This window comes from Mustelus asterias, chromosome 8 (assembly GCF_964213995.1).
Source record: "Mustelus asterias chromosome 8, sMusAst1.hap1.1, whole genome shotgun sequence".
Classification (NCBI taxonomy): domain Eukaryota; kingdom Metazoa; phylum Chordata; class Chondrichthyes; order Carcharhiniformes; family Triakidae; genus Mustelus; species Mustelus asterias.
Window position 1 is genome coordinate 39,323,711 of NC_135808.1, and position 12,522 is coordinate 39,336,232.

Sequence of the window (12,522 nt, forward strand, 5' to 3'; positions counted from 1 at the left end):
TCCTGCCCAGGGGTCGCCTGCTGTGAAGGTTTGGATTTCCTCAGCTGCAATTTCTCAGACTCATTCAGCCCTTCCGGTTATTATCCTGCAGTGTTCTCATCTGTTCACCTCTTCAGGGATTTGAAAATATTACTTGAATTAACATCCTCTCAAGCGATATTCCTGACCATTAATGACCTCAGCCATATGGTGGCCGGTTAGCTCAATTGGCTGGTCGGATGGTTTGTAATGCAAAACGATACCAACAGCATGGGTTCCAGTGCGGTACTGAGGAGTGGAAGAGATTACAGAGATAGGGAGGGGAGAGGCCATGGACAAGTTTGAAAACAAGCTCAAAAATCTTACTAAACTAACACTGGGATTTCCTGGAAGAGTTCCCTTGAGTTTTATTCCTGACGGACTGGTGGAACTGTACCTGAACCAAAGAATTTTCATGAGTGAATGAAAGCATAATGCTTAATCAGTAGACAATCCCTTAAAATGTCAATTCCAGCTGACATCAGGTACTTTACCACCTTTCAAAGCTTCAGGAACCCAGACACAAAGACAACACTGACACCTGCAGCTCCAACTAGTTACCATTTAAATCAAATCAAACATTCAGGCTGCCAGTTTACAGGGGGAAAAGCACTTGATACACAGCCTCAGGACTTAACCTCTTCGGCATTGAATCTAATACAACAGAAGTGTATCTTATGGTTAGCCTTGGCTTTGTTAGCATTTGATGACTCGGGGAATTTCACAGTAACTTCATTGCAGTGTTAATGTAGGCTTTACTTGTGACTATCAACTAAACCTTTTCTCATCACTGAGTCAGCATGTTGTTGGTTCAAGTCTCAATCCAGAATCTTGAGCACTGAGGCTGACACTCCAGTGCAATACTGAGAGATTGCTGCACTGTCAGAGGTACTATCTTTCAGATGGGTTAAACCAAGGCCTTGCAGGTGAATGTAAAAGATCCCATGACACTACATTATGGAAGAGCAGGGGAGTTATCTCTGATGTTCTGGTCAATATGCATCCTGTAAACAACATCACAAAAACAGATTATCTGGTCATTATCACACTGATGTTGGTGGGATCATGTGTACTACTTGATTGCCATGTTTCCTACATTACAACAGTGACTACACTTCAAAACACAATTCTTTGGCTCGGAAGAGCATTTGATTCCCACCAAGGGTCAATCTCTGCTTTTCAATTCAACCATTTGTGCTTCCTCATATTCCAACTCCGAAAGTTCGGCGCCAACCGCCGCTGCAACTGGCAGAACTACAGCGCCCATCAGGCATTGTGGGCTGGTTTTTCCCCTGATTCCATACTGCTGCTCCTCATTGTGCAGGCTCCAGGGCCACATGCAGTAATGCAGTCATCCCAATTCGATACTTTGGCTGCACTCTTCCTCTGCAGATGCTGTCAGACATGCTGAGATTTCCAGCATCTTCTGTTTTTGTTTCAGAATCCAGCATCTGCAGTATTTTTCTTTTATACTGTATGGATAATGCAGTTCTGACTGGATGAGGGTCTTTCTAGAAAGCGGATGGGCAGAACTGGGTGGAGCAAGACGTCAATGGAGCCACGCCACCTCTTATGTGTCAGACCTGCTGAGATTTTTCAGCATTTTCTGTTTTTGTCGTAATTGACATTCATTGTGGGCTGGTCTACCATTTCCTCTCTCCCTGATTGGCTAACATAGCCGTCATTCAGAGCGCTGAGCTGTTTGATTGGAGCTGTGTGTTGGATATTGAGTGTGTTTATTGGAAGCATTTCCCTTCTGATTCACAGGCTGAGTTTTGTTGATGGATATGAGAAGGTGAGGTGTAATCATCTTGGAGGGGCAGAGACACATTTATTGAACTGTTTTTTAATGCCTTCATTAAAGATTTTACCTGAAGGCCTTGGATTCTCCCTAAAGCCTGGGCTTGGATTTGATAGTTTTGCCCAGTGCTGAATTTGGGATGTGCAGTCTGACTGAGTGCAGTTATCTAATTTCCAGGATAAACCAGAACCCTTCAATCAGCACTGAAGCAACATTTTCCTTCGCTTCTAGTGTGGAAGTTAGGTTATAACAATTGTGAAAATTAAAGTTTCATAATTGTAAAAATAAAACTCTGTCAAGTAATGGAAGATGATTATTAGCCAAACACGACCTTCAGTCAGACCTTCAGGAAGGCCAACAGGATAAAGTGAGTGTATCTAAAACCTTGTTCCATAAACACGGCATTCCAGAACAGCAGGATGAAAACGAAGAACAAGTTACCATGGCGATTACCAAATAGCAAGACATGGGGACATATTATGCTCATGAAGGATTGGTTTTCTATTGGGTAAGAAAGGGTAAAAGGGCTATGCTGTGATTGGTGGATATGTATGTCAATGAAAGATGTGAAAAATCTCTTGTTCCTGATTTGCTGTAATTGACTATAACTGCTGAGCTGTTTCTTTATAACCTCAGAACTGTTCCGGTCATTCGGTGTTGATCGTTCTCCTTGTGTACAAGTAATTAAAGACCTTGCATTGGATGCATGGTGTCTAGCGCTGTTGGTGTTAATAGTCGTCTGAATGTGCCTTTAGATTGCTGATAGTCAACAGAATGCTAACAGTTTTTGGAGGATCCACCGACATTGCAAACTCCTGGAGTGTCTACACGGGAAGGAAGCGTGCTGCCTCACTGACCAAGGGCTTGGAGACTGCGGCTGCCTGATTTTTGGGCATTGAGCCAATTTGACCAGGGGAATGCACACGTTGTCCTGTGTGGACATTACCAGGGTAAGCATGAGGTGAGGATTCTAGTCCCTTGAGGGTACAGCTAAGGGTTGGGGGTTGGACCCCCATAAGGCATTTTTCCAGGTTTGAGTCCCTGGAAAACCGCGGTCCCGATTTGATTGACTACCTAATTCCAAATTGATTCAGATTTTCTGCTGTTATACCCTTTTCTGCCACATGATGGCGCTGAGCCAGAAGATCTTGGGCTGCTCGAATTGTGTTTTAACCCTTTGGCCTTTTCATTAGTCTTGACTGTCTTGTCTGTGTGTCAGCTTTTTTGTCTGTCTGTGTGTAACCGTGTCTCATGCCAGCCGGCAGGATAGAATAGATCCGAAATGGGTGAAGTGGACACAGGGTAAAGAAAAACCTTTTCCACCTGATGGTACCTTTAATAGGGACCACATTGAGGTTTTGGGATGTGTGTTAAGAATAAAGGAGAAGAAAGGTAAGAGAGATGTGCGGTGGTTTGCATATTTCCAGTGGCGAATGGAGATGCAGAAGCAGTTGGATGAGTCCAGAAAATGGGTTTAGAGAATGTTAGAAGGTCTGAGGAACTAAGGAATTGGAAGGGAGATGTTGAAGCCAAGATCTTGGTTGCGCAGCGCCCTCACAAACGAGCAAAAAAAATCACTTCCTGCTGAGCAGGATGATGAGGAGGAAGATTGGTCGCCCCCGTATCCTCCTTTATCGGATTCATAGTCGAATCCAACTGAGGCCACACAAAACCCCCCACCTCCTTATGGGTCGACGCTCTCTGCCGATGCTCCTGAGCAGGGGATCCCTCCTCCTCCTCCCCCCCCCCCCCCCAACCCCCTCTCGAAGTTGTGGGCCCCTCAGGATTCGTAGCAGGTGCATCTAAAAGAACCCCCATCTCATCCTGAACCAGATCCCAGGCTCCCCCGCCCCCCCCCCCCCCGCACCGGTGCGACAATTGCCTCTCCGTGCCTTTCCCGGACCTCGGGGAACATCCTTAGTTCCCTTAGTTATTTTTTCTCTCGGATGTATTTTAATAGTCCAGAGTCTAAATGTACATTGGCATAGGATACATATCAAGTTCCTGTACCGTGCTATGGATGTATTATGTAAAGAAGTTTCGCTTGGTGTTCATGAATTGTTTGGGAATATCTCAAAACACTGGAATGTCAGCGCTTGTAAATATTCTTGTAACGGGGTTGCATCCTGATCTGAAGGAAATGTTTGCAATGACTTGTGTTGGGGGTGGGAGGGAAGACAGGACTTAACCAAGCTTGTTAGCGCCCTCCAGCACTGTGAATCCAGCTCCAATACAAGAAGCCAAAATTGAGAAGTAAAGTTACAGATAATGTATTATACATGATCCAGTTGGGGTAGAGTTCGTGGAGGACGCGGGCTGGGAATAAGGCTGGTCGAGGCAGGACACAAGTGCCTGTTTCACCTGCGGTCTCTAGGAACACTGGTCCCGATACGGTAAGAGTTTTAACAACACCAGGTTAAAGTCCAACAGGTTTATTTGGTAGCAAATACCATTAGCTTTGGGAGCGCTGCTCCTTCGTCAGATGGAGTGGAAATGTGACGAGTGGAAATCTGACGAAGGAGCAGTGCTCCGAAAGCTAATGGTATTTGCTACCAAATAAACCTGTTGGACTTTAACAGTTTTAACAACACCAGGTTACTGTGTTTACCCCAGTCCAACGCCGGCATCTCCACATCCCGGTACCGTATCCAGAGACCTTCAGCCACGCCACCCTGTTTCCCCCACTGCCTGCACCCCCAGCAACTCCCTATACCATGCATTTAATTTAGCCATAAATGTCAATATGTGACTGCTGCTTAAAATATTGCAGAATTTACTTGTATAATTTGCTGTGTAATGTTATTCCTGTGATAGCATTTTTTGCTTTTTCCTTGTTTTGATTTTTTTGACCTTGTGAAGCTTCAGTTTTGCTGTGTCATTATCAGTTCCCAGTATTGTTTTGGAATGTAATTTCCATTCACTAGCTGCCAGCGAACTCTGTCTTTATTTTCACAACAGTCGGGTTTATGAAATTGTAAATTAATACAGCTGGTAATTTACTTTGCTGATTACTTTAATTCTTGCATTTGATATATGTAATTTTATCTTTTTCATGGGTGAGCATTTCATGTACGAACGAATGTTTATAACTGCTGTTAGAGAAAAGACCATGCTTTAATGATTACAGTAAGAAAAAATCTGCAGTCATTTGGGGGATGGGGTTGCTCAGTAAATTGGCTATTCAGATCCCCATGAGAATCATAACTATCCTAATCTTAAACATCAAACATAAATACGAAAGTAAATAATCAGTAATAATTAAGTTTTAAAAGTATAAAATCAATTAAATGGAAATCGCCAAAATTAAGAGAATGAAATAAATATCTGGTGTTAATTGGAATTAACTTCAGTTGCCATAATGCTTCTTAGTTTGTGTCAAAAGTTCAGAGTGCTACTGCTACAAAGATTCTATCAAATACAGATATAAGTATATGCATGGAGTCCCAACTATGCTGAAATCAGCTGTCCCCTCCAGGACCTCGGCCCCCAACAATTTCCTCTGGTACTTTTTTTTTTGATGTGGAGATGCCGGCGTTGGACTGGGATGAACACAGTAAGAAGTCTCTCAACACCAGGTTAAAGTCCAACAGGTTTATTTGGTAGCCAATACCATAAGCTTTCGGAGCACTGCTCCTTCGTCAGATGGAGTGGAAATGTGCTCTCAAACAGTGCAGACACAAAATCAAGTTGCAGAATACTGTATTACAGTGAATTACAGTATTCTGCAACTTGATTTTGTGTCTGTTTGCACTGTTTGAGAGCACATTTCCACTCCATCTGACGAAGGAGCAGTGCTCAAAGCTTATGGTATTTGCTACCAAATAAACCTGTTGGACTTTAACCTGGTGTTGTGAGACTTCTTACTTTTTTTCCCAGCGAAATGAGAGAGAGAGAGCAGCCAAAGGCCGGCACTGGATTGAACAACTCAAAACATAGTCTGGATCGAACTTACTAAACATCGATCTGTGTCTACAATAACTGAATACTTACCTTACATTGTTGAAAGTTGTGCGCAGGCACAACTTGCTTCGGTGGCTATGAGCAAGCTTGTTTACCTTGCATTGTACTTCTAAAGAATGCAGCTAAATTCGTAGACTGGACCCAGAATTCCAGGCTGGTGTGGCCAAATTAGCTTTAAGCATAGCACAATTAGTTACATTAGGCAGAAATGCCTTGAAATTAAGCCTTTTAGCTGGGCAAATCATAGAGGATCTCACAATCCCTCCTTGATTCAGAGGCCGCTGTAGCCTCTGCACCTGTATTAGTGCTAAACTATGATGAGCCTTTTAACCTTTTATGTCCACATGTAAAATGAGTTCTCCCAGGACGTACCTACCCAATCTTACAGGGTGGGATCCTGCTATAGCACTCCTGCCATGGCTTGCCCGCATGTTACATGAGTTTACCCATGGAGGCAAAGGGGAGATGATCAGGATAGTGCTGCAGTCGTGGTTCGCACCAGGATTTTCCACTTTGGCAAGAAAAGTTGCTGCTCGATGCTTACTCTGACATAGCAATAACCTGGAAAGATGCCACCAGCAGCAGGTCCACAACCGTGGGGCCCTTTTGTGCAGCTACAAATGGACTTTATACAAATGCCCAAATGTATGGGGTATAGCTATGCACTTGCTATTGTATGTTGATTTTCGTGATGGGTAGAAGGGTACCCAACTAGAATGAATGACACTGTTACTGTAGCTAAGTTGCTGTTACGTGAATATGTTCCTCGATTTGGGATTCCCAAGACACTATCTAGTGACAACAGCCCCCACTTTACAGGGAAAGTGATACAGGAATTATTGAAAGCATTACAATGCAGACAACACCTTTCCTGCCCCTACCATCCCCAGTCTATGGGTGCAGTTGAGGCAAAACGGAATACTAAAGAATAAGTTAGCCAAATTGTGTGAGGAAACAGGGCCTAAAATGGCCTGAAGCCCTACCTCTGGTCCTCATCGTCATGCACTCCCATCCTAATTGTACTACCTTTTTGATACCTTATGAGATTGTAATGGGACGTCACATGCGCTTACCTATCTCCCCACCCCTATTAAACAAGTGAATTCCCATTCCATGGAACGAAGAAATGATGGATTATTGCAGAGCTCTAACCAACTCTCAAAGGTTTGTATTCCCTGGTCGTCGAAGCTCAGAAGCAAGTCACCACTGAGGGCTGCCATACCTACCAAGCAAAAGACATCATTAAGACCTTCCAAAAAAAGCTTTGCCTGGAACCTTGGTGAGAGGGACCTTGCCACGTCCTGCTGACAACTCAAACAGCCGTGAAGGTGGAAGGGAAACCTCAGAAGAAACTTAAACAAGAACTTGATACTGTTTGAAATGTGGATTTTTTGGTTGTCATTGATTGTGCTGCCCTTTGCAGAGGCGTGAGTTAGCAATTCTGCGATTCAAAGAATGCAGGCTGTCGCTTCATAGGGCAACCAGACCCAATGTTGGATCTGTACGCACCTCCCTGCCACCCCCATCTCATCAGAAATGCATTTTTGTGCTCTCCCTTCAAACCTTGAGTGGTCTGCGGAAGCCATGGTGATCCTCATACAATGGGCACCTACCTGGAGGCAACAGCTTACCCCTGTGGCCATTAAGACACCGGCATGGCTGTGTGTTCGGAGGAATTATACTCGTGGGGACATTGAGCTCCTGTACTTACCTTGCTGATTATGACTATTGGGAAACCCAGTTTCGCTTCCACAATCTGTCTGGTCCCATGACATCCTTTTGGGATTACACGACTAACTCCCTCGTGCATTGCTCAGACCCCCACATCCGAGGCCGAACTCCACTATACTAAGGGTGAGTGTGATTGCTAGTGATCGCACAACCTCACCCTCAATGGTCTCGTTACCGTCTGGCCTTCTGATGGCATCTATCCCAAGGGATCAGGACCTTGTAACCATGGGGATCAATCCAGGTGTGCAGACCAAGTAGCCCTAAGGGCTCTACGTCTAAGTCAGACTTGTCATGTCCGTTGGTCTGCCAGGAGAAATCTTTCCATACCCAGTATTGGCTCACCTTTTGCCAAAACTCCACATTCTGGTACCCGACCCTTGTTCGCAATGGTTCGTTCTGGCTCTAAGGGGATGGAGCCTACAAGACACTCCCTGTTAACTGAGCTGGCACCTGCACCATAGGTCACATGATTCCCGAGGCCTTTGGGGGTCAAGCATCTATTCATCCACTCCCTTCACAACCATCTAAGCTTTGTGAAGTGGTCAGTTCCAAACCCACTAGTCACCCATAACACTGGCTTTCACCAGTTTGTTTGAGCCCTCCTCCCAGGTCTTGGGGTCTCAGAATTAAAAAAGGCCATTATTATTATTTCCACTACCATGGCAATAATTGAAAACCGTGGATGCCATTCAGGGCCTGCAGTCGGAGGTTCAGTCCCTTTCTAAAGTGGTGCTACAGAACCACATGGCCCTTGATCTCTTGCAAGTGGCACAAGGGGGAGTGTGTGTGGCTGTCAATGAGACATGCTGCTTCTACGTCAATGAGGATTATAGGATTGAGAGCGATGTGCATACTATTCAGGAGTTGGTGCGCCTCCTGCACTCAATTGCTCAGGAAAAGCCATTTGACTGGTGGGGTTGGCTCCATAACATTATTGGTGGTTTGGAGGCTTTCTCAAGACTCTTCTCAAATACCTTGTTGTGGGCCTGGCCTTGCTCACTGTCCTGTCGTAGTTATCCAACGTGTCTCTTGCTACATCTGTTCTATTTTGCTGCCCTCATGATCCTATCCACAGCCCAGTTCCCTGTCTCCTCCCAGCCTACGAGTCAGCCGAGGGAAGAATTTAGAAAACTAATGTGCATACAACTTGTGGAGGGCCCAAAAGGTTGTCCTTAAAGGACAAAAACGGGGGAAGTGTGGAAGTTGGGTTACAACAATTGTGAAAATTAAAGTTCCATAATTGTCAAAAAAAAAGTCAAGTAATGGAAAATGATTATTAGCCAAACACGGCCTTCAGTCAGACCTTCAGTGAGGCCAACACTGACGTATGCAGGATAAAGTGAGTATATCTAAAACCTTGTTCCATAAACATGGCATTCCAGGTCAGGACAGCAGGATGAAAACAAAGAACAAGTTACCATGGCGATTACCAAATAGCAAGATATGGGGACGTAATACGCTAATGAAGGATTGGTTTTCTATTAGATAAGGAAGGGCAAAAGGACTATGCTATGATTGGTGGATATGTATGTCAATGAAAAATGTGAAAAATCTCTTGCTCCTGATTTGCTGTAATTAGCTATAACTGCTGAGCTGTTTCTCTGTAACCTCAGAACCGCTCCGGTCATTCGGTGTTGACCGTTTCAGGGTTCTCCTTGTGCACAAGTAATTAAAAACCTTGCATTGGATGCATAGTGTCCAGCGCTGTTGGTGTTAGGAGTTGACTGAGTGTACCTTTTATATTGCTGATACCCAACAGAACGCTAACACTAGCATTTCCTGCCCAATATGTTTTCTTCAAATAATTTTTAAAGTTTATTCATTATTGGCACAAGTAAGCTTACATTAACACTGCAGTGAAGTTACTGTGAAAATCCCCTAGTCGCCACACTCCGGCACCTGTACACTGAGGGAAAATTTAGCATCGCCAAAGCACCTAAGCAGCATGTCCTTCGGACTGTGGGAGGCAACTGGAGCACATGTGGAAAAATTTCAAAATCTTCATTGAATGAAGATTTCTCGAGTGTTTTATAATCTCCACCAGCATGACTCAAGCTCAAAATGAACTGATTGCGTGTTTTACATTCTGCGCCACGTGTCTTTTCCATTGCCCTCATGGTGCCTGGGAAGGTGGAGTCTGGGCGGAGGAATGAAAGTAGCCCTGTTGTCTGCTCCTGGTCACTGTCCAGTGTCTCTGTTGGAAACAGAGGGTATGTAACAATCAAGTGAGAAAAAAGAAAGGACTTGTATCTGATCTCCTGCACAGGGGAATAGCAGACTAGCCACTCACTGTGGAACAGTCTCTAACTGAGGAGTCAGCCCCTTCAGCAAAGGAGGAGAGGGAGTTGGAAGGAATCATGTTTCCTTTTCGTGTTTTACAGAAGAATTGCACTGTACTACACCAGGGAATGCATAGAGGATAGAAACTGCAGATAGATCCTGACCATCACCCAAGGAACAAATACACAATTATAGGAAGACATCCAGACCCTTCACAGCATTACTCAACACAGAAAAGATTGGACAGTAAAACTATCATCTGGAATGGAAATAGGTCGGGTCAGGGGAGCTTTGACATACCATCAGTTCTGAAACTGGTCAGTGGCGTGGAACCTTCCATCAGAAGCAACCTTTCCGAAGGTTCAGTTGTGGGTGATCAGTCAGGCTGGGAAGAAGTGTGACTGGGCTGCAAGTCTTTTGAGAGCTTTAGTCATTCATTGAGTCACATGAACCATTGACTCATTCCTAAAAGTGAGAAGCTGCTCAATATGATGAGGGTCCACAGGCTCATAATGTCTTCAAACAGTTTTCTGCTTGGGTCTACAAGGAGCAGGAGGTCTTTTTTCTCTCTCTCTCTCATTCTCTCACTCTGGACACTGCAGTTTGGGGTCTGCGAGAAAATAGGTATCTCTCCAGAGGTGTTTTGGAGGCCACATGTTGGCTGCCTGGAGCACATAGATCGGCACAGTTTAAATAGAACAGCATGTAAGTCTGTTATTTGCTAACTGATTTTGAAGTGAAGATTACATCTATGAGGAATATTGCTTAAACTGGAACTAATATAGATAGACTAGCAGCTAAGAATTGAACCTTATCATGTTTAAGTATTTCAATTGGTAAAAGTTACAGTAATTATTTTTGTTATAATTAAACTGTAGTGCAGAATACATTTTTTGAAATAAGTTTCCTCGTGCTCAAATAGCTCCTCCTGAGGCTGGTGTCCCTTTACCAAACTTAGATTTACTTGTATAATCAGCAACATTCAGACAGGTACTTTTTCATGCAGAGTATAAACCCAGAGTCCCAATAACTCTGACATTCTACATTATATATACACAGATAGGTCTCCCAGATTGGGCAAACCATTACTGCCTTAATCAGGGAGCTCATATTCTAAGAGATCCACATCTTGGGCCTCATTAAAGCCATTACATCCTTTCTCCTCCATGTCAAAGGAACCTTAGTAGTTCATTTGCCTTTTGAGCCTCTTGAGGCATTTAATACAGGGTCTGTTTCCTCAAGCTCTGTGTCCCATGAAGGTGGGGTGTAGTGTACCTGTGGTCATCTCTTATGTCCAGAGCACCAAGGATGGGATTCGCTTCCTCCTTCGGGTGGCAAGGGAGTTGATTCCGCTAAGTCCTCCATGTCCATTTCAGACTCAAAGGTTCTAATGTCTGGAGATGGAGAGCGGGTCCCAGGAGTTTTTCCGAGGCTCCCAATAAGCTGAGCATTGTTAGTTCCTGAACGTCCTGAGAATTTATGGTTCTCAAATGATCCAGGTGTTCTCTTAGGATGGCATCTCCTACATGAACGTCATATGAAACCGGTCCGGTCTTCGAATCAACCGTGCCTTGTATCCTTGCGGGGCCATGGCCATGATTCTTTAATAATACTTTATCACCCGGCTTTAAATGTCTCTCACAGCTGGTATTGTTGTGGACTTGGCCCTGGGCTTCTTTTGCCATCCCCCCCAGGTTCGGGAAGATCAGGCTCAACCTGGTACAGAGTTGTCTGTCCATGAGCAACTCGCCTGCGCTACTCTGGTAGTCTCATGGAGGGTTATTCTGTAATCAAACAGTAATTTGGAAAGTTTGGTGTTCAAAGAAGCTACCGGCCTTTTCTTTAAGCCTGCTTTCAAGGTCTGGACTGCTCTTTCCGCAAGGTCGTTAGACGATGGATGATATGGTGCTGTCCGAATGTCGAGTTCCATTTGACTTCATTAATCGGTGAATTCCTAGCTGGTAAAGGACAATCCATTATTGGAAACCAACACTGCTGGGTTACACCGTGTATCATGAGGTATGAAATTTCTCTACCATCGTTCTCACATTCGACAAGTGCACCCCATGTATATCCACCCATTTGGAGTGGGCACCTACAATTGCAAAGAACATTGGGTCCATGAATGGCTATGTTTGTATCCATGCCTGGCCACCAGACGTAGTTCCTTACGAGCATCTTCATTTTGGTCATTTCTGGATGGCCATGGTGAAGTTCAGCCAGGATGGGACGGCAGCCCTTACTCGGAATGACAACTCTTGACCCTGCCATCTTCTATGTTCAGCTTCTCTCTCTGAATCCAATATGGGTGGAATTCAGGTTGTAATGGCCTTTTTGTTTCCCCTGTCAGCATTGGCTGTTTCAATTTACCGAGGACTGGGTCTTTTTGAGTCCATAGTTGAATATTATTCGCTGCCACTGGGAGAGTCTCCAAAAAATTCATCTGCATTACAGTCTCTTCCACTGGGGATACCATCGTGTGATACAACCAGAAAGAATGCTTTCTATGGTGCATTTGTAAAGGTTGGTGAGAGTCGTAGTGGACATACCAAATTTCCTTAGTCTTCTGAGAAAGCAGAGGCTTTCTTAACTATTCTTAACTATCCTCCTACCCTTAGTATACTTATAAAGTACCTTTACCTGTGAGTGTTCTTTCTTACCTCCTCTTCACTCTCCTAATTTATTTTCTTAGTAACCCCTTGCACTTTTGATATTACTCTAGGGCTTCTGCT

General features: G+C 44.3%; 1 protein-coding gene across 1 annotated transcript in view; it reads left to right on the plus strand.

Moving 5' to 3' along the window:
* LOC144497075 (uncharacterized) overlaps window positions 1-12,522 on the plus strand; it is a 257,791-nt gene that overhangs the window by 224,396 nt on the left and 20,873 nt on the right. The window lies entirely within an intron of this gene.